Raw genomic sequence first — 19910 nt, forward strand, 5'->3', positions numbered from 1 at the left:
CACTTGCTGCTATGGATCAGCCGTTGTCTGTAACTCTCTCATTAGAGATGGTCATACAGAGGAAGGGAGATGTTGGGGGGTTCTACGTCTTGTGACTGTCAATGGTTCCGTGACAGAGAGAGATGGTCTGTAAAGGACCAAAAAAAGAAAAGAAAAAAAAAAAGAAAGAAAAAAAAGGAAAACTTTGCCGCTGGGCTATTTCTTGCATGAAAAACCCCATGATCCAAAATGTCATCTAACAGTGCGTGCAAATCTCTGTGAAAGTTTTTCCTGTGTAGAAAGACTTCAGCAAACATTTCAGAGACTAAACTGCTCTGGCTGGTGCAAAGGATGTCTGGAAAATAAAATACTTCCTATATGAGAAACCAAATAATACAGCAATGGCCCAACAAAAAGTTACAAAATTCTTTGAAGATTATGCCACATTCCTGCCCCTGATACCATCATTTTGCTTCCAAAGGGAGAGCCGGAGACTACTTTTCTTATATAATTCCTGAAATTTTCCTACTGAGTAAGATTGCCAAAGAGAAGGTAGTTGACCAGCAGGGGTCTAGTACAACATGACCTGCAAAGGACAGTTATTTTCTACACTGTCTCCTGGGCACCTTTGAAAGCTCTCCTGGTTTGGTTCAACATTTTAATCTGTGATATTCAGCTTAAAGGAGAGTATCAGCAGAGCAAACACAACCTGCAAATACATGGCTCATAGTCAGATACCCAGGTACCTCCTTTGGTGTGTACCCCAGGAAAGCCTCACCTGGACCCTCATAGCTCTGCTCTCCAGCAAGGGCTGGGCTCCTTCTCCCAGGAAGACCCCTAGAGATACCTCTCCCCTCTCCAGAGCTGCCTGGTTTCACAAAAGTTGCAGAAACAGCCTACCTGTGAGATTTTGCTTCTTCTAGCTGGGTTCCCACCCAACCTGTCATGTCCAGGAGTTACTGTGGGAGTGAGCAGGAACAGCCAGTCACTCCATCCTCACATCCCAGGGAAATGGTGGAGAAAGATCCTGAAGACATGAGAGGGAGGAAAATGGAACGACCAAATACAACAGGAAAAAAATAATTGTTTAGGAAAAGGAAGAAGAGTGTTTTGGATGTGAAGCTCAGACTCTGAACTCAAGGTGGCTTAACTAGAGAGAGGTTGGGCTAGCAACTGAATTTTATCCCCACAGCTCTCCTGTGCATTTGCTTACAGCTCCTACTTCCTCATCCAGCCCTCCCAGCAACCTGCCTTGGTGGACTTCTGGATGCTCCTGTGCATGGGGTAGACTCAGAGTCACAACAAGCTGGAGATCCTCACCAGGAACAGGGCCAGTACACGTGGGCTATGCAGCAAAAATGGCCACAACCACCAGAGTGGGGAGCAGGTTGGGAATCCCCAGTGCCATCATGTAGAAGGTCATTGTGTTTGGTTATCATGCTTTTTTTTTTTTTTTTTTTTTTTTCTTGCTTCCTGGCCCTTGGAGGGAGCTGTAGGAGCAGAAGGGTGAGAGGGAGAAAAGGACAAGGGGGAGAGAGGCTGTGGTGGGAGGAGGGGAGAAAGAAGCTATGCTCACAGCTTTTCACAGCTGAAAACAGACCCCACTGCTGGTAATGTGAGAGGGCTGGAGCAGGCGCCAAATGGATAAGGCTGTAGACAGCGGGGCCAGAGCGCTGATACTTGCCAGTACCTGCAGATAGGAGACAAATAATTGACACACATTAAGAAACAAACAAACAAAAAAATAAAATAAAATAAAATAAAAAAGAAAAGAAAAAAAAAGAATAAGAAAAAAAAGTGGGGGAGGAGGGAGGAGAAAAGAAGACAAGGAAAAAAAGCGAGGGAGAGTTGTTAGATGTCCGTATTTTCTAAACATGTCTGGCAGGAGCCCCTGCAAGGAATTTAATCAGCAAGAGTTGTTTAAACTGGGCTTTGAACACAAGCCCTGTGCTGCTGGTAATGAACTTCATATCATCTGCAACTCCTGTTTGCTGACGACATTCAATTTGTTAATTCTGCAGCTGGTGATAGGGGTCAGATATGAAAGTGACGATTGTTTTTTGACGTTCCAACCCCTGCTCACATCTTTCTAATTAATCCTTTTAGGAGCCACCAGCAGATCAAGAGAAGTGCAGGGAGGGAGGAAGGGAGGGGAGGAGGAGGGCAGAAGAAGGAGGAAGAGAGATGGCTCTTCTGTGCCTACCCCGCAGCTCCTGCCCTCCTGCTAGGTGCACTGATGGACAGGAGGCACAAGGGCATACCTGCTAGCTGGTCCTTTTCAGGCTGTCTCAGAAAACTGTAATGTTGGAAAGGTAGGTATGAAAATATAGAGGCTTCCCCTTTTCCCCCAGGAGAGCTCGTTTTTAAATCTGTCACATATTTCATATTAACTATCTCCAGAGGAAGTAGGGTCGGTGGTGGAACTGGCAATGGTGTAGAAAAGCATCCTCCAGCTTACCTGCAGATACAGAGTATTTTACAGTCTGTGCCCAGCTCAGTCTCCCTCCAACCTGATTTAACTCTGCACCCTGAACTTCCTGCCTAGAAAGCTATTTAGGGTGGTGCTGAAGCCACTGCAATGACTGTGCTTGTCATGGAGAGCTAGCCAGAGCACAGCAAGTGTTCATAGGAGACAGTACCACTGAGTGAGGACAACCAGCAAAAGCCACTGCAGGATGGGTTGCCCCAGGGTTGACCAGATGAAGCCCTAAAGCAGAGGTATGCCTCTGAAACTTCTTGTAGCTGGTATCAAAATCATTCACACTGTGCTCCTGGCATTAACTCATCCCAGGTTCATCTAGTCCCTGTCAAGCTCTGCTGCAGGTCCCTGGTTGCACTGGCAGGAGGTCGGAGGTGGTCACCAAAGGTGGTCCCAGCACCGAACTTTGATCCAGTTGTGGTACAGTGACTTCCATCCAGATGTGGTGCCTGTGTCCATTTACAGAGGCTGAATAAGGAGGCCTTGCAAGGCGAAGTCAAGCTATGAGAAATTTTAGAAAAGAAAAGTAGGAGTGGAAAGTTGGCTGAGTGACATAAATTTGGAGAGAGAGGAAGGCCTGAGATTATGCACAGAGATTGCTGGCACTGGGAAAAGGCAGAAGGAAAAAAAGAAGGAAAAAAAAAAAAAAAACTCCCTCTGATTAACATTAGACTGAAAAGAAAGGTTATTTTATGGAGGAACTCAGTCTTTCTCCATCCACCTCAGCACAGGAGCTGGAGACAAATGTAGGCACATGGTAACCAGCAGTAGCCACTGCCTCATCGCAAAAGCCGGCAGGGCAGAGAGAAAGGCTTCACTCGTTGTTGTCAGGTGCCCTATCTGTGACAGAACTGCTGGCACTGGTGACGGAGTGGTAAAAACAGGACAGCGCGGGTCTACTGAGAGCTGGAATCCCATAAAACAAATCAGCAGCAGCCTCCCCAGGGCACAGAGCTCTTACAGAGGATGGATGTGTTCTGGGTCAGAGCTGAAGAAATGGCTCCAGACACAAGCTCCCGAAGGAGGGTGCTCACGAGCAGCACCCTGGTTTGCACCACAGCCAGGGACGCACATCTGCCCTCATGCTCCGTTCAGTGGGACCAAACCTGAACCCCCAGCTCAAGTGCGGTGGCACTGGTTCCTCTCAAGCAAACGGAGATCTACCAGTTTATTCCAGCTGGGTATCGGTTGTACCCTGCTCCGCCTGTTGACAAAAAATTAAGCAGCTGTTTGCTTAAATACTGTCAGTGCTGTGGTTTTACTATATGAGAAGCTTTCACTTGTTTCACTTCATAAATCCACAAGTGCTGCTGTGGCTTTGTAGTGGTTTACCCATCCAGTATAAGCTTGCAGTATCCAATATCATGAAGAGAAGTTCAAGCAACCACCATAAATGTTTGTCTTCTCTTTTAACAAGCTTTATCAGTATTAATTTATTTGCACATACAAAGAAAGTCTATTGCTCTTTTACTCCAGACTCTAAAAATCAGTAAAACAGAGCCTCAGTTCTGCTTGTGGCATGTCTGGAACAACACTAGCTTCAATTAAATTAGCCTGGATTTACAACAGGAGACTCATGAGCAAGCTTTGCCCTTATAGCGTCTCTCCAGCTTGTGCTAAACTTAGTGCAGAAAAGCTAGGAAAATACTGGGACGTGGGGGGAAAACTGAATACTGTGATTAATTCGGTGAGTCACATGAAAAGATTAACAGCAAAATAAAAGTAATGAGTGGCATGCACCCAAAAAGGACATTATGATGATCATACTCTGATGATTACCACCCAGGAACACAGGAATGACCATCTCCCTTGAGGCCTAATGTTGAAAGGGAGAGTGCCCAGCACTTAGTGAGACATCAGATCTCATGAAGATATTTTTAGTAGCACACTCCAAAAAGGAGACACCAAAAAGTTTGCCTGAAATTACAAATCAAAAGCCTTTCAAAGCACCAACATCATGTCATCATCTGCACAGCCAACAAATGTAAAACCAGATGTCACCACACAGTGACAAAAGGAAACTGTTATTTCCCTGTCTACACTCAAATAATAATAATGATAATAATATTTTTTTATTTTATTTCTGGCATTTGGCTATTAGTCTTGGCTGATTTGTAAAGTAAGAGATGATCACAAAAGACCAATCGTAGCGTACGGAACTCTGCCACAAAGAATATATGCTAAAATGTATTTAATAGAGTGACAAACAAACTGACAGCAGACAAGAAGGATGTGATCTGCAAAGGTACCTTTAGAGGTGGAAGGTGCACTCCCCATTGCGGTGTGTCTCTACCTGCCACTAGCAGGCGGCTCACTACTGAAGCCTGCTGGTAAAGGACGGAGAAGAGTAGTGGAGGGGTGCCTGACCTTCCTGGCGGACAGTAGTAGCCCCACAGAAGACCAAAAGCCCCACTACATCTGCTGGTGGTCAGGGGAAAAGGACTGGAAGGAAGGGTCTGCACTGAGGCATCAGCAGTGGAGCTATTTGGGGCACCCAGATTGACCAGCGTTTCCCCACCAGATAAGCAGAAGGCAAGGAAACAAAGTCATTCATGCCTGAATGAAGGGCTCATGTAGTGAAAAGTGATCAGAAATGACTGAATTTCTCAGGCTGTTTGTAACTACACATATTGTTATTTGTTAATAGGCTTTCACCTGTTGCATTCATGAACGTGAGTATGGCTTTCAGTTATGCAACGTCTATAGGCTTAACATAGCTGTGCATGAAAACCTATTGGCCTTCAACATCTCTGCAGGCAGTACTACAAACAGTGGCAAATGGTTAGTGGCATGCACTTTGCTTAGCCAGAAGCCCAAAGCACTTAGCAAAGAACATTTTCCTTCCCAGTGTTTACATTCAGCCTGAGCACAACTTGGCCATTTTCTTCTCGGTGTGGCTAAGCCCCACAGGTACCCTGACACATAAAAGACACACTGTTTATTATTCAAGTGTTAACAAAGTACTTGAGTCAAGAAGTAATCTATTTTCAGGAGGGAAAAAAGAAAAAAAAAAATAAAATCACAGCCAAAGCAAATATTGCAAGAATTACCAGCTTTGATAACAACAGGAATATTCTTTTTCTGCCCAGCTACTGCAGAGGTGTCCCCACACAAACCTGGGGCAGGCACTGACCGTCCTCTATCTTCTTCTCAAACCACAGCTTTTCATTTGCTATACTTTACTACACTTCACCATTTTGGCAATACATTTCTTTGGGATCTGAACAACATTTCTTTTCATAAAAAAAAAAAAAAAAAGTACATATAAACTCTATTTAGGACGATAAAAAAAAGTTTTACCTAAGGTGAGAAAATGCTTTTAAATCAGTCCAGAATGCCTACCACCATAAGGAGTCACTCCCACACATTGTCACCCTGTTTTTTAGAAAACAGTATATTCTCATTTTCCTACTAGACATGTCTCTTCCACAAGAGATCATGAGGTTTTAATAAATGAGAAAATACATATTTATAAAGAAGCACACCCTCTCTCTGGGACATATACAAAGAAAAAGTAAAGCTTTTTGAGATAGAAAACTGCTAAAAAGAGTGAAGTCAACAATGACATTGTTTAAGTAATCAGCATTCCCAGATAGGTGATGTCAAAGTGGCAATTACTCTTCCAGAGCCCCTTGAAAATCTAAACTGGGAGGTAAACATCCAAAGAGCTGTACTGGAGTGCTCTCACCATGCACCAGGCAGAGAGTACATCTGGAATAATGTGTTTGTGAAACAGTCTTCATCTCCCACAGCCTTTTGGTGCTCTATGGAAAGGGTGTAGGTGGTCCAAAGGGACAAAATTACAAATAAAGGAATGAAATTAAGCATAGTAACATTTGCACTGTTTATCAGGACACATTCCCAAACAATGACATATAGTTTGACGTGAGAAACACTGTCCTTAAGGAACCAGTGGGAGCTCCATTAGAGGTTACATTAGATAAAGCAGGCTGTGCTACAGCTTTGAGAGAAAAGTCTTCAAATACTGTGATTTATTTTACAGAGCAAAATGGCAGAGTCTCCACCAGGCTGCAAAGTTTCAAAAATGTCTTTAAGTCTCTGTCTTTTTTAGGTTGCTGCTTGAAGAACAATGCAGAATTAGACTGTGTTAAAACAGCTTTATTCAGCAGACAGCTGCTCTCTTAGGCGTTTTGAACCAATGCTAGCCTTATTGAATTTAGATTGTAGGCCCTATGATTATACCTTCCCAGTCCCATCACACCAGTCTTGACTGGGCTATGAGGATGCTACAGTAGTACAAGCAGTCAAGAACAGGTTGGCTGAGGTGGCATATTCCCAATTTGTATATGATGTTATTCATCCAGGTTACTTCTATTTAGGTGTCTAGCTACGGACAAAAATAAAATAAAATAAAATAAAATAAAATTTAAAAATCTAGCTTTAGCCATACCCTTCAAAAAACTTACGATTTTATACATAATTCCTTGATGTTTCCAATATGTGTTTTCAGTCATACTAGCCTAAATTCAACCATGCCCTTCCTTGATAACACACCATCCTTGTGGATGTTGGTGGACTTGCTGATGAAGTGAGAGCGTGTCCTATCTCCTAGAAGCGATAGGACCCATATCGCAGACCATCACTTGCATATTTGAGTTTTCCCTCCTCCTCAGATAGATACGGCCCACAAATTCTGGGAGGCTATGGTTTATAGGTGACTGCAGGATGAGGAGAATAGGGAGAGGTATGTGAGGCTACCCACTGAGCTATCTATCTAGACCCTTGTTGAGGAACCTGAATAAAGTGGTTTGATTTTAAAATTTATAAAAGTAAGACCCTTCCAGTTAAAAGTCAAGTTAAGACATATCACTAAGGGAAAAAGGAACAGCTAGATCATCCTCGTAGCTATTCACAATGTGTTATAGGGCAAGGAAAGTCTTAATTGTCACTGCAAGCAAACTACACTAGGGCCTGAACACGTTAAGGTAACAGCTCCTGCTGTGCAAATGCTGTTAAAATCTTTGTACTTAACGTTATTGATAGACATCAGTTTTCAATACTAGGATTTTAACTCCATTGTACAGCAGAGATTAGTTCTAGTTATTATTTATAGAGATCAATTTCTGATGCGAGACTGGAAAGATAATCATGCTAACAAGTGAAAGATGGGGGAAGCAAAAGAGAAATAGCTTAAAACAATACTGATATTGTGAAGCATCATGAACGCAAGCATGTAGATAATTGCCCATCTCTCTGTGTAATGAGAAGCTTGATCTGCGTCCCACAGGCTGAAAAAGACTGAGTGACCCATACCAGTGGGCCCAACTCTCTTGCTGACAAGTGCCAATGCATTTTGCATTAGCACTTCACATGAGGAGACCCCGATTCCCAGCACCAGTGGGGCTAAGGGGGTGTGAAAAACCTCCAGAATATGTTTTTTTTTTTCTCACAGCCTGACAGATAGCCTACCATGAAACCCGAAGAGAGTCCTATCATCATACTACCCCACATTATAATTTAGTAGTCAAAGGAATGAGATGTTACTCACAGAATACATACACGCATAAGCCTTTAAACCCCTAATAAAAATTACTTTTTGTTTGAAGCATTATTCTCAGACAGCCTGTTCCCTAAATCCACATAAAATCTAGCTCTTTCAACTTTCTCTGGAACAGCACATCTCAGCCACTGGTTTGAAAAACAAAGAAGATGACGACATGTTTACTGCATGTTCTCATTCAGTGGACCTTCCTTTTCAGAGTACTGGGTAATGAAAATAATGGGATCACGTATCACAGTGGAAGGAGAAAGGTAGAAATTCTCGCTTTCAAAAAAGAAAGGGTTGAGTCAAAGGAAGTTATTTTATCTCCTATGGTCAAATCCAAGATGCTCTGAGTGAACAGCGGTTGGGGACAAGGCTAAAGTAGTAGGTTTCTCTTTAAAGAAATACAGACCAAGTAGCAAAATATAGACTGAAAATTAAAGTGCAAGAAGAGTAAAATGCTTAAATTAGCCTGGGGAAGTCCATCTATCTCAGCCTTGCCTATACTAGAAAGGGCTTGCTGGAAAAGCAAAAACTGCAAAACTACCAGTAAACTGCCCTACTGGAAGCCCAACCTTATATTAGGAAAAATGAGTTTTTGGCTGGTATAGCCCAACGCAGTTCCCTCAGACAAATAAGCCAAGCTGGTGAGAGAGTTCAGCCGCTGCTGAGCCATATATTTGCACCTGATGGGGAACAGTGCTGGCTTTGCTGGTAACACATAAAATCTTGGCATTTAAAACTACCCCTGGCATTCTTGCACACAAGCCCAGGGAGGCAGTTGTATGTTTCATACACTTCTTGAATCAATGCGGTGTCCTGGGTGGCAGCATTTAGGACTCCTACATACCCTCCTTTAAACTCAAAGTTGAGAAAGAAACTTGGTTAGCTGTAAAAGAATAAGTATCCAGAAGGAAGTAGAGATCCCTGGAAAACTGGGGAGAACGTGGAAACTGGCCTTTTGCCCCTTGGCATGGAAGGATTTGAAGCCCTCTCTAGCCTGTCAGAAGAGGGCCCAGGTGCAAATTACCGTTTCCCCTCCTGATTCTCCCCCCAACTCACAGGTGCTCTGTCTCAAATACCATTTCTGAGGCTCCAAAGCCCTTCCAAATTCCCTTCACCCAGTTAGCTCAGCACCTTTGAGACAACAGGGGACTACTTCTGCAATTCAGCCTCATGAATTTACATTTTCCAAATTTGCCCCACCATCTCCAATCCTCTCCCAAGCCCCATTTCAAAATCTGGTTTTAGTTCATTGCAATGGGGCTACAACAGCAAAGGCTTGTGAAAAGCATCTGAAAACATCTTTCCACACCTGATTCTTTGGCTTGTATTAGTTTTTTTCTATGTGGCCTCTACCTTAAGTTTCTAACACAAACTATGGACAGGCCACCATTTTGTGACCAGTGCAGTGCAGGCAGCTGAGGGGGCTGTATCTATTTCCTCACAGAATCTATTTTCACCAATTCTCATTTTCTGTTTCCATCATTGAGAAAGTCCAAGATGGCCTAAGCACATTAGGGATCCAAGTCTCCATTTTAGTCCATTAATGCACCCTGTTTGCAATTTGTTTGCAAACTTAAAGGCTTAATCTATTCATTAAAGGGTCACATCAGAATCATAGACCTTAAAGATCACCTAATTCCAACCCCCCTGCCATGGGCAGGGACATCTCCCACCAGACCAGGTTGCTCAAAGACCCATCCAGCCTAGCCTCGAACACCTCCAGGGATGGGGCATCCACAGCTCCTCTGGACGGCCTTTGCCAGTGCCTCACCACGCTCTGAGTGAAGAATTTCTTCCTTATATCTAATCTAAGGATTAGATTAGATTAGATTAGATTAGATTAGATTCAGCCGGTGGACTCTTTGCCTTTTACAAGTGAAGAAACCAATCAGGCCAAATAAACCAGTGGAAGATTCTCCAGGGCAAAATCTCCTTGAATTTCTACTACCAAACTATGGGTCTCAGGATTATATTCTGCAGTGCAGATTTCATATTTGTGACCTGCAGTCATATGAAAATTATCTTTCAAAGGTTAATCCAGTAGCACCACAATACAGGACTTCTTGTAGGCAATAATATAAACATTTCTTATTTTCCATAGTTACCACAGTTTAAAAGAAAAAAAAATACTTTATCTTCTGGAAATGTCACATTTGCTTTGTGTCCTTCAGAATCCATTGATTTCTTCTCTCTTCCTTCCCTGGAGTAATTGCCCAAAACCTTTCTGCCCACATTTTTTTCTACCAGAAGCTGCAGAAGCATCCACTATTAGTGTGTATCAGAGGTGCTAACCTAAAGAGACAATATTAGTGGAATAAATAAATCTGTCTTCACAGCCTCTTCTATCCTTTTCCCTTCTTGCATTCCAGGAGATAGGGAGGGATTTCCACAATGGTATTGTTTAAGATTATGATGAAATAAAATTTCTTGATCCTTTCTGTGCGCTTGGAAGCCTATAGTAATCATATTAATCCAGGGTCCTTATTGCTGGTTAATGGAATTCTTTTAATATTGACCCAAGTTTCTAGTAAATAGATTTACATTGATCTGGTGATGTATAGAGCACAAGTAAGTCTATCTATGTGTAAGCAAATTAAAAACCTTAAGCCTATACAGCCAAACTGTATAATCCCATGCTGAAAAATTGATCCTCAGATACTCTCATGGGAAGATTTTTGTTTTTTTCTTTTTAGGTAAAGAGACACCTTCAAATTCTTTGAGAGGAAAAAAAAAAAAAAAAGATCAGCGTAATATTGGAGAGACACAAGACATGTTTCATATCAAACAAAATCAAAGCTACCAGAATAAGTCTTCATAACTAAAAACTGTACCCTGCATTGGGTAACATGGCACAGGTCATTCAGCAGGTGGAGCGGACATGTCACTGTGCTGCTCCACAGCATCACTCATCCTTGCTTTCCTGCCTAATCACAACATCTGACATTTTTGAAGGAAGAAGGTTACCACAGCCTTGCTGGAATGGCAGCTGTCAGCACATTCAACACCAGTCTAACCCAAACCATTCCTCCCTGAAGTCGAGTCGGGCCCGCTGTGCCTTTCCCCTGCCCCAGGATAAAAATGTCAGACATATGGATGTCAACACACTTCAGAAACTAAACAACATTGTCCTTGCTGTGCAAATGCAGTAATATCAAAAGGGCTTGGCAGGAGTGAGGAAGCAGGGTTGTCAAGGGCTCTGTGCCCCAGGGCAGTCACATCCCTCGCAGCCTCTCCTCAAAGGGAAGGCACCAGTACAACCCCTCCTTTCTCTGACCGTGCCTGTTAATTACATTCATTAATTAAGCTGGAGATAATGCCACTTCACTGTCAGACTGGGCTGGTGGGTTCAGAAAGCAGCTGAGGAGCAGGAAGGCAGACACATATGTACACCCAAAGGAAGTGGGATGACTTATGCTTTATTTCCATAGGAAATTAGGCTAAAAATAATCGTAAAACCTAATTCAGTGCTCAGTTGCCAGCTCAGTTTCACACACATTTTGGCCCTCTGGCACATCTGTGCTAGATGTAATCCTTGTCTAATGTGTTCCAGGATACCAGCACAATGCTAGAAAAAACACAACCATAGCCAAGACGCCAAATCGTATGTAAAGATCAAACTACGCTTTGGCAACACAGGCAGGCCAGCTACAATTTGGAGGTTGCTTTTATGTTACCCAGTCAATGTATGCATACACCTTCGCTGTGCACTTATAGTTAGTAAACAGAGGTGGAGCAGAAACAATGCAGAGCTCATGCAGCATCTGCAGAGGGGATAAGGGATGAGCAGTATCTCAAACAATACCTCACTTTGCTGGGTGGGAGGGTTTCTGTTCTGTAAAAGGCCACCTTTTTTTAAAAAGACACTAATTAGCATGAAACACTGATCAATAATCTTTAAAACCTTTCCATTATAAGCACAAATGACTGCAGCCTTGCAAATTGAAGCAGGTGTTGGAGGATGTGGAGACCTGCTTGGAAGATCCACATCTCCTATTTCCCCATTATAAGCATTTCTACCTTTTACTTATCAATATCCAAACCCATTCAAAATGGTATACAGCAAAAATAGTATCTTTTTAGTTACCATATTGCAAGCCACAATCTATGCACATATTTCAAGAAGTGTTTTTATTACTTGTTACCCAGATTTGCAATGCTAAGATGAGACCCAGGACAGAGGTCTAGCTTATATTCTCCTGTGCATGGGGAAGTTTCAAGTGCAACGTCAGGGGTGGTTTTATTTTGATGGCTTTTCCGCATGCTTCAGAAAAAGCACCATAACCCCTTTGCTTTCATAACAGAAGTTACACAGTTACTTCTCAATGATTTCTCAAACACACACAAAATCTTAAAACATTAAATTCCTTTCCCTGTGGGTCAGGTCCATAAATGTGCTTTGAGGTGACAACTTTGAGGTGACACTCCATATCATCACCAGCCCCAAATATTTCACAGAATGAATATTGCCCATCTCTGCATCAAAGGAAACCTGCTGCCTGACAGGAGCTCAATGTTGCATTGTGGCTGTCTGGACATCGGTGGAAATTTAATGGGATGCTAAGGAAAAAAAAATATATCAACTTGGATTTTTAAGAAGAGTTTTATCACAAAAGCAGCAAGTTCCTATCTGTACAGAGCAAAGCTGATTCACTTCTCACTCCCTACCAATGGTAGGTATCAGCTGCTACGTATCTACCTGCAGAATCTCTGGAAAATGGAGGATGTAAACCACCTCTCTTTCTCCAGGTGTAGGAGTCAAGCTGTAAAACAGAGCACAGCACATCCTGACCCCTCAGCATGGCGATGGGTCATCTTGGAGCACCACTGCACTTGTTGGCATCAGATTTGTCTCTGCAGTCCCACCTGCCTGCTGCCTCTCCTCACTCTTTTGCACCAGCCCAGAGCTGGAAGGTGACCTGCAGGAAACTCAAAAAAAAAAAAAAAAAAAAAAAAGCCATTACTGTTTTGTGTCAGCTCAGAAAACCGCAACAGGGCCAGGCAGGGGGGGAAAAGGCTGGAGAGGAAATCAAGGAAATTCACTTTGGCAGAAACTAGCAAAGCCTTTTTCTGAATGTTAACTATCTAATTTAATGAAGTCTAGAGATCAGTAGAGACAATTGTCACTGCCAGCTTTGATGCCAATCACAACTCCTGAACAGAAGCCAGCAAACGCATCCAACATACAAAGGGGAAAACAAAAACAAGGCAAGGATTTGACCCATTGCTCTCATGATCCTTTACGAAGAAAGATCACCTTTCAGAACGGTGGGGAAAAAAGTCTTCCTGATCAGAACAAGTCAGCAAGAAAAAGGAGAGAGAAAAATCCCAAGACAAAAGAACTGTAATTTCTCTCTGTCGGTCTGCAGTGCCTTTAGGGCTGTCAGTGGGAATGCTTACGGGCTGAAAAAGCTCTACATGGGTTGGGAAATCAGGGAAGGTTTCTGTAACCCACGTCAGGAGCAGGTATGTGCTCTCACTTGCAGGCAGCTGTAGGTTTGCCGTGCCCTTGTTGCAGTACTCTCCTGTGGAGACCTTTCCTGTCAGTCACCAAAAATGTGTCTTCCACACACATCCCTCTGTCAGTACGGCCTGCACAGGCTCGTGCAGCTCAATGGAGAGGCAGCAAATGTTCTAAACCTGTTGCAGGGATGGGGGAATGGAAAGAAGGAAATCCAAGACCCTGATTGTAAGGAGTGCAGTGCTTGGGTGTGCATCAGGGCACTCAGCCAGCTTCATCACTAGACAAGATTTACTCAGGAGCTTAAAATAGATTCCCCAAAATAAAACAAAGTTACAAAGATGGCCAAACAACACTGTTTGGATTATTATGGTTTTACTTACCAGGAAGGACTCTCCTTAGTAATTCCAGCATCTCAGCTCCCTCAGGAGGGAGCTCACAGCTTCCACTCCTTTCCCGGACATCTGTGGATACAGGGTTCCCGCTCTTACTGTTAAACACAGCTTAATATATCATTTTGGACAATCTGCTCCCTTCCTAGCCCAAGGACTGAACACTTCTTTCCTCTCTCATTCTCTTGATACACTCCTCATGCTCTCTAATTAGGTTCCGGGGAAGCTCTGTAAGGAACAGCAGCATTTCATTCTCCCCTCAGAAGATCGGGAACCTCAGGTATAACCATTTCTGGCTTTACATGCCTTCTACCTGCCTACAGCCTTCTTGAAACATTTTACAAACGTATCACAAGAAATTCTGATGATACTCAGTGACCTTAAACTGCATAGTGTTCCACTAAGAGCTTTGCCTCAAGTTTCTATCAGGCATGCAAGCACAGAGCAAGATTTGGGGATGGGATTTCCTAGAGGTATGGTCCTTACCTTGTACTTAGTCACAATGCACGAGCATCCATCCTCTCTCATGTGTGCTGGGAAACACACGAGAAATAAAAGATCCTAAATTCTTCTGTTTGACTTGCCTTTGCCTTCTCCCCTGTCTTTATGCCCAAGCTGCAGACCTAAATCCCAAATCCTATCAACCTCAAAAGGACACGAAGGTCAGAACCACATGGGTGCTTATGGACAGCCCATGACCATGCAGTGCAGCATCAGCCACTTCCAATCTTCATGCATTTCCCATGTGTATTGTCAGAGCAGCACTGACATCAGTTACCAAACTACACCACGACTCATCCCACACCAAATAGAGACAGACCTTGGCAGACTTAATACCATGTGGGCCAGCCATGTATTTTCCACAGAAAAAATACAGGAATAGCTCTTATTTGTAGGAAAACATCTACTTCCATAGGATGTCCTTGCAGAACCCAAGTCTTTGTGAAGGAGAAGTTGAAGTTCTGCCTCCTTCCTCTTAGTAACGAGGCTTCTGTTTCAGGATGCGGTCCCTCGGGTTTGTTTTCCTGGTGCAGGCACATATCCCCAGCATTGGTCACAGAGGCTCAAAACTCAGCATTGTGACCTACCAGGAAAACCTTCTAGGCAAGCTGGGGTATGGTCCTTAACAAAGCATATCCTTCCCCACCTCTCCCAGAGTTGCTTTCTATGAGCAGTAGCAGCTGGCTTGTTCATGTCACCTGCATGCTGTGGATCATGAAAGCCACCACCCATCTATGAGAGGGACAGGTTTTTAGGACTATTGAAATGAATTATTTCTTTTTTCACTGGCTGCGTTCAAATCCTAAACATATTGCTTTGCCCCCCTAAACCCCCAAGTATTTCAGAGATATGACAAGTCCCCCCTAATTGTGAAAGTTTCTTATCTTAAAGAGATAATTGGTGAAATATATATTATTAGAGCACCCATCAGCACTGCCAGAGGTCTGTCATTTCCATTACAAGGCAGAGTACTGAAGATAAGCTAGAATTAGGCTGTTATTGTCCCTTGTGTTAGAGCCAGCCTCAGCACACAATGTATCAACTCACATGCCTTAATTATATTTTTAATTTAATTTGATCTCAACTTACTTAAATTCGGAGGATTGAAATGAGGGTGGATACAAACCAAAACAACAAAAAACTGTGCTTCAAGTATGGGCAAAAGAAAATTGTTCTGGCTATTCACATGGCCATGAAATAACCATTAAAACTAGCCCAATTCACAGAACAGACACTTTGGATATTGAAAGCCTGTCTGGTAAATGGTGCTGCTTGTAATCTGGACAGAATGACAAAGATGAATAAAGGAGGTGCTTGTTCCTCTCTGTAACTACAGCAGAATGCTACAGGCTAGAAGAGAGGATGCCGAAGTGTGTCAGTATAGTATACAAAACCCAGCTTTGTATGAAGTTGCAGTGGAATTTATGTACATTTACTTTAGGAATTAGATCAGTAGAGATCTTCCGGATCACTGAGGCTGTTATCATCAAAAGTTGCAAATTTGGTCTTTTGGAGTTTAAGGACAATCTTAAGAGCAGGTAGGTTTGCTGATGTCCCTGCTCATATTGGAAAGCCAAGCCACAGCTCCTCACTTTCAACACTTTCTTCCAGTTTCTAGCCAAACTCTTTTATGGTCAATTGTTCTCATGCCAATGCTTTAATTTAGGCTTCACAACAAATTTTCCTCCTTGCCTATTGTTCCCCTCATGTATACTGATAGCAATTAAAGCATCTTTGCAACTGCCTTTTTGCTAGACCAAGTAAATATTGCTTTTGCAGTCTTCTCAAAGGGGGTTTCATTGCTCTGGGCATACTCTCTGTCTGGTCCTTCTGTGCACAGGGGTGTCTAGGGCCATATTTCTTATGAGGTTGCACTGATGCTTTGCACAGGGCCCATGGTTTTCTCTCCTCTGCTGGAAATGAATCACCTGATATGATCCTAAGCAACATTTCCTTTATATTTTCCCTTTTTACAGGCTGTCACATAAGTAACAATTCATAAGTATTCCAGTTGGTCACTAATTGACACCACTATTTGTCCTCTACATCATGCTTCAGGAGAGTTTCCAGCCACCAGAAGAGCCAGATTCTGGAACAGACACAACTCCTCTGATGGGGCAGGGAGCAAAAATCCTAACTAGTTTTAAAACTGAGCCTGATAAATGAAGAGGAATATATGATGTGACTGCCTGAAATATCATGAGTCTGGACCTCATGATCTGCAAAGACCTTCCCTATGCTGAGTCCAGAATTACTAAATATAATATACGATAGAGTCACTAAAAATATCTAGCTAATCACTCACGTGCCAATAACATTTTATCTGGAATTTCGAAGAGTAAGAATGAGCTAAGTGCCTAAGTCCCTCCAGCGCCTATAGAAAATCCCAGACACTTCCTTGTTAAACTTATTTCTATTTCTACTTGGGGCTACAGCACTACATTCACATGGTAAGTTCTCATTTCCTCATATTAGTATGCTAAATGAGCATGACAGAATGTTGTTTAACAAAAGGAGTATCCGTGTTTTAAACATGCAGAAATGAAAAACAAGAGGGATTAGAATATCTGTGTGGTTGCAAAAGCCAGAAACTGATCTCACCTCTCCCAGTCCTCCCCACAACACCTAATTTGTGTGAACATCTCCCTTCCTGTGTTGTGCTTCTACCATTGAGTGAGTCAGAGGAGACTGAATCAGGAAACATATTTCCTATTTAGATCTGAAGTTGCTTGGCTCCATGGTAGTCAATCTCTGTTGCATAAAGCAGACACCAAAAAGAAGTGCAGTCCTGAGGAAGTTGTCTCCTGTATTCCCATGCTTCCTGCTATTCCTCAGCAGTCTCATTATTCCATTAGAACAGTATGGATATGAAAGTCTTATTTAGGATAACATTTTCTAAAATGCCTGCTAACGTGCACAAATCTTATTTTAAGAAGTTAGACATATACAACTAGGTTCAGAAAAGAACCAAGACACACAAAAAAAAAATCACAAATATCAAAAATACAATACAAAGAACACAGATCAACACCCTCTTCCACTCAGTCCCTACCTGCCTTCCCTGGGCACCTGTGGTTGATTTTCAAGGTCCCTGGTCTTATGCATCTGTATGGAAGCATCACAACCATGGCTTGATGTCCACCTCATGCATAAACTCGGATGAGCTTCAAAAATTAGGTGCTCAATCCCCAAAGCTTCAAGAAGAGGAGAAGAGGAGTGACACTGTAGAGATTCTCAGGTCACACCTGTATACTCCAGCAGTATGAAGCTCTCCAAGATATAAAGAGGACCTATGGCAGCCTAGAGCTTGACATACAATTTGGTAACTCAAGAGCCTGGTAAAGACATTATGACAAAACCCCAAATCCCTCCTCTGACTGAGGGTACCCTGTTCCCACCCCCGAAGAGCACTCCTCACCACACAGCTTCCTGGTTGGCCCAAAAGAGGACATTTTACTGCTTCAGATATTCTGCTTAGGGAAAAATTCCAATTGATTAACTGAAAAATGCAAGAGCAAGTCTGGTCCCTGCTGTAAAGATGGGGTATGTATTATCCAGCAAGGTTTCAACATAAAGAGTTCAGCATGGCACTTACATACCCTTCTGCATAAGATCCTAACTTAATTCTGAATACACAACTTGAATGTTTTTAACAATTCTGATTTCTTTTTTTAATTTTTTTTTCTTTTTTTTTTTTTTAATTTAACTGTAAGCCTTTACCTCCATAATTTATTGTGGCAGTGAGTTCCACAGATTAACTATATGTGACATAAAAGGGCATTTTCTTTACCAGTTTTATATTTATTGCCTTTTAATTGAATTAGGTATCCTCACATGCCTCTTTCACAAGACAGGATAAGTACAAGCACCTGCTGACCTTCTTTGTGCCATACGTTATTTTATATACCTTTGTCATGCAGTATCTTATTAGTTTCTTTACTAAACTAAATAGCTGCAATCTTTTTTAATCTATCCTCTTATGGGATACTCTTCAGCCTCTAGTTGTTTGCTTTGCCTTCTCTGAAAAGTTCTTGGGTAGTCAAGTCTCTCTATGAATTAGTTTTAAACTTACATATAATTTACAATAATTTAATTTTTAGAAAGTCTGGTACTGCTTAGACAGCTAGGTTCCTTTTGTTATCTATCCTTTCTAAACTGGTGCAGATTTATGAGGAAAACAGTGCCTCCATGAATGAATTTTGTTGGCAGCAGTTTTTGCAAACAAGAGCGACCAAGATAAACCTCAAATATGTTATGCATTTGGGTCAACACATCCAGGTGTACCCCAGCTCGGGGCAGGGTTTACATTCACAAATAGTTTCAACCTTCAGTCAAACCCATCCCACTTGCACCTCTGGGTCTCTTCAACGTCGATGCTTCAGGTGACCTTACCAGACCTTCCCGTCGCACTTTCTGCTAAGTTTCCTCTTAATGACTGTGGGCTGGTGATTTCATTTCCTTCTCATGGAGGTGGGTCTCAGTCAGCAGCTCACTGAGGGGAGCCCTGGCAGTCAGCACGCATCGCTCAACCAGCTCTCCCAGCTGGTTCTCCTGCTCTGAATGGAAACTAGAAGAGATAATATCGAGCTTCAGTATTTCTGATTTGTCACATTTGCTGCACAGACAGAAATACATGCAAGCACCGAACGGATAGGTTGAGTTTGGTGTGGCGTCAGTGCCAAAATACAGCGCATGGTTCATGACTTTAAGAGATGTCAGAGCTTAGTCGTCTCTCCCAGATATTTTTGGGTTCAAAGGTGTTATGTTTTTTCTAGCAAGCGAGGAGACTAGATAAACTTAGGTGGATTGCTCGCCTTAGCATATGATACTTTCTAACACCAGCACACAACAGCACAAAATGAAGATGTTCTCCTAATGTAACTCAACCTTGGCTCAAGAGGAATCACCTCAAACTCTTTATTTGCATTTACACAGTCACTGTTCTGCACCCGAGAAAGGATTCATTGCATCATTACATTTATTCAGGGGTTCAGATTTTATTCCTGAACACAGTTCAAATGTAGTAATCCCTTCATCTGATGGACTCACATAGGAGATCGTTCTCAATCTTCTTCCTTAAAGCTCAACAATGGGGACCCACCTTTGAGCCATGCCCTGCCAGGGCACCCAAGCTGCTAGATCCAGAGAAGGATGCAGCATCCCACTGAATATTTCAGTTTTGCTAAAGGTGAGCCGTTCTGATGCCAGTTCAGCCCACGCTAACAGCTTTTGGACTGCAGGTGCTATGAGTGAGTAGTTGCATCCTGGCTTTGAACAACTGCAGTCACAACTGATGTACAGTTCTAAGGACAAGGAAAAATGCCCAAAAACAACTCAAGGTAGAGTAACTTTGGGTGGGACCCTGCTGCAAGGTGTGTTAAAAATCTTATTCAACAGAGCAGAGAGGGAGTTGCAAGAAACACTTAAAAATGGGAAAAGGTTTCAAAGTGTTTTGAACCTGATATACATAAATTAAAAAGTTTCAGCTGAAAGCTGGAAGCCAGAAAATTCTCCCTCTCTTCTTTTTCTTAAACAGAAACACATCCTTTTCACAGACACACACACACAAAAAAAAAAAAAAAAAAAAAAAAA

At 42.5% G+C, this 19910-nt stretch overlaps 1 long non-coding RNA gene across 1 annotated transcript; it reads right to left on the minus strand.

The window, feature by feature from the left end:
• Window positions 1-879: 879 nt before the first annotated feature.
• Window positions 880-19385, minus strand: LOC118250946 (uncharacterized). Its single transcript, XR_007707808.1, has 5 exons — window positions 18711-19385; window positions 13809-13889; window positions 12664-12893; window positions 1556-1669; window positions 880-1006 (listed from the first exon to the last, which is right to left on the minus strand). It is a non-coding gene; the product is annotated as an uncharacterized LOC118250946 (long non-coding RNA).
• Between the last annotated feature and the right edge of the window lie 525 nt (window positions 19386-19910).

Source organism: Cygnus atratus, chromosome 2 (genome assembly GCF_013377495.2).
Source record: "Cygnus atratus isolate AKBS03 ecotype Queensland, Australia chromosome 2, CAtr_DNAZoo_HiC_assembly, whole genome shotgun sequence".
NCBI lineage: Eukaryota > Metazoa > Chordata > Aves > Anseriformes > Anatidae > Cygnus > Cygnus atratus.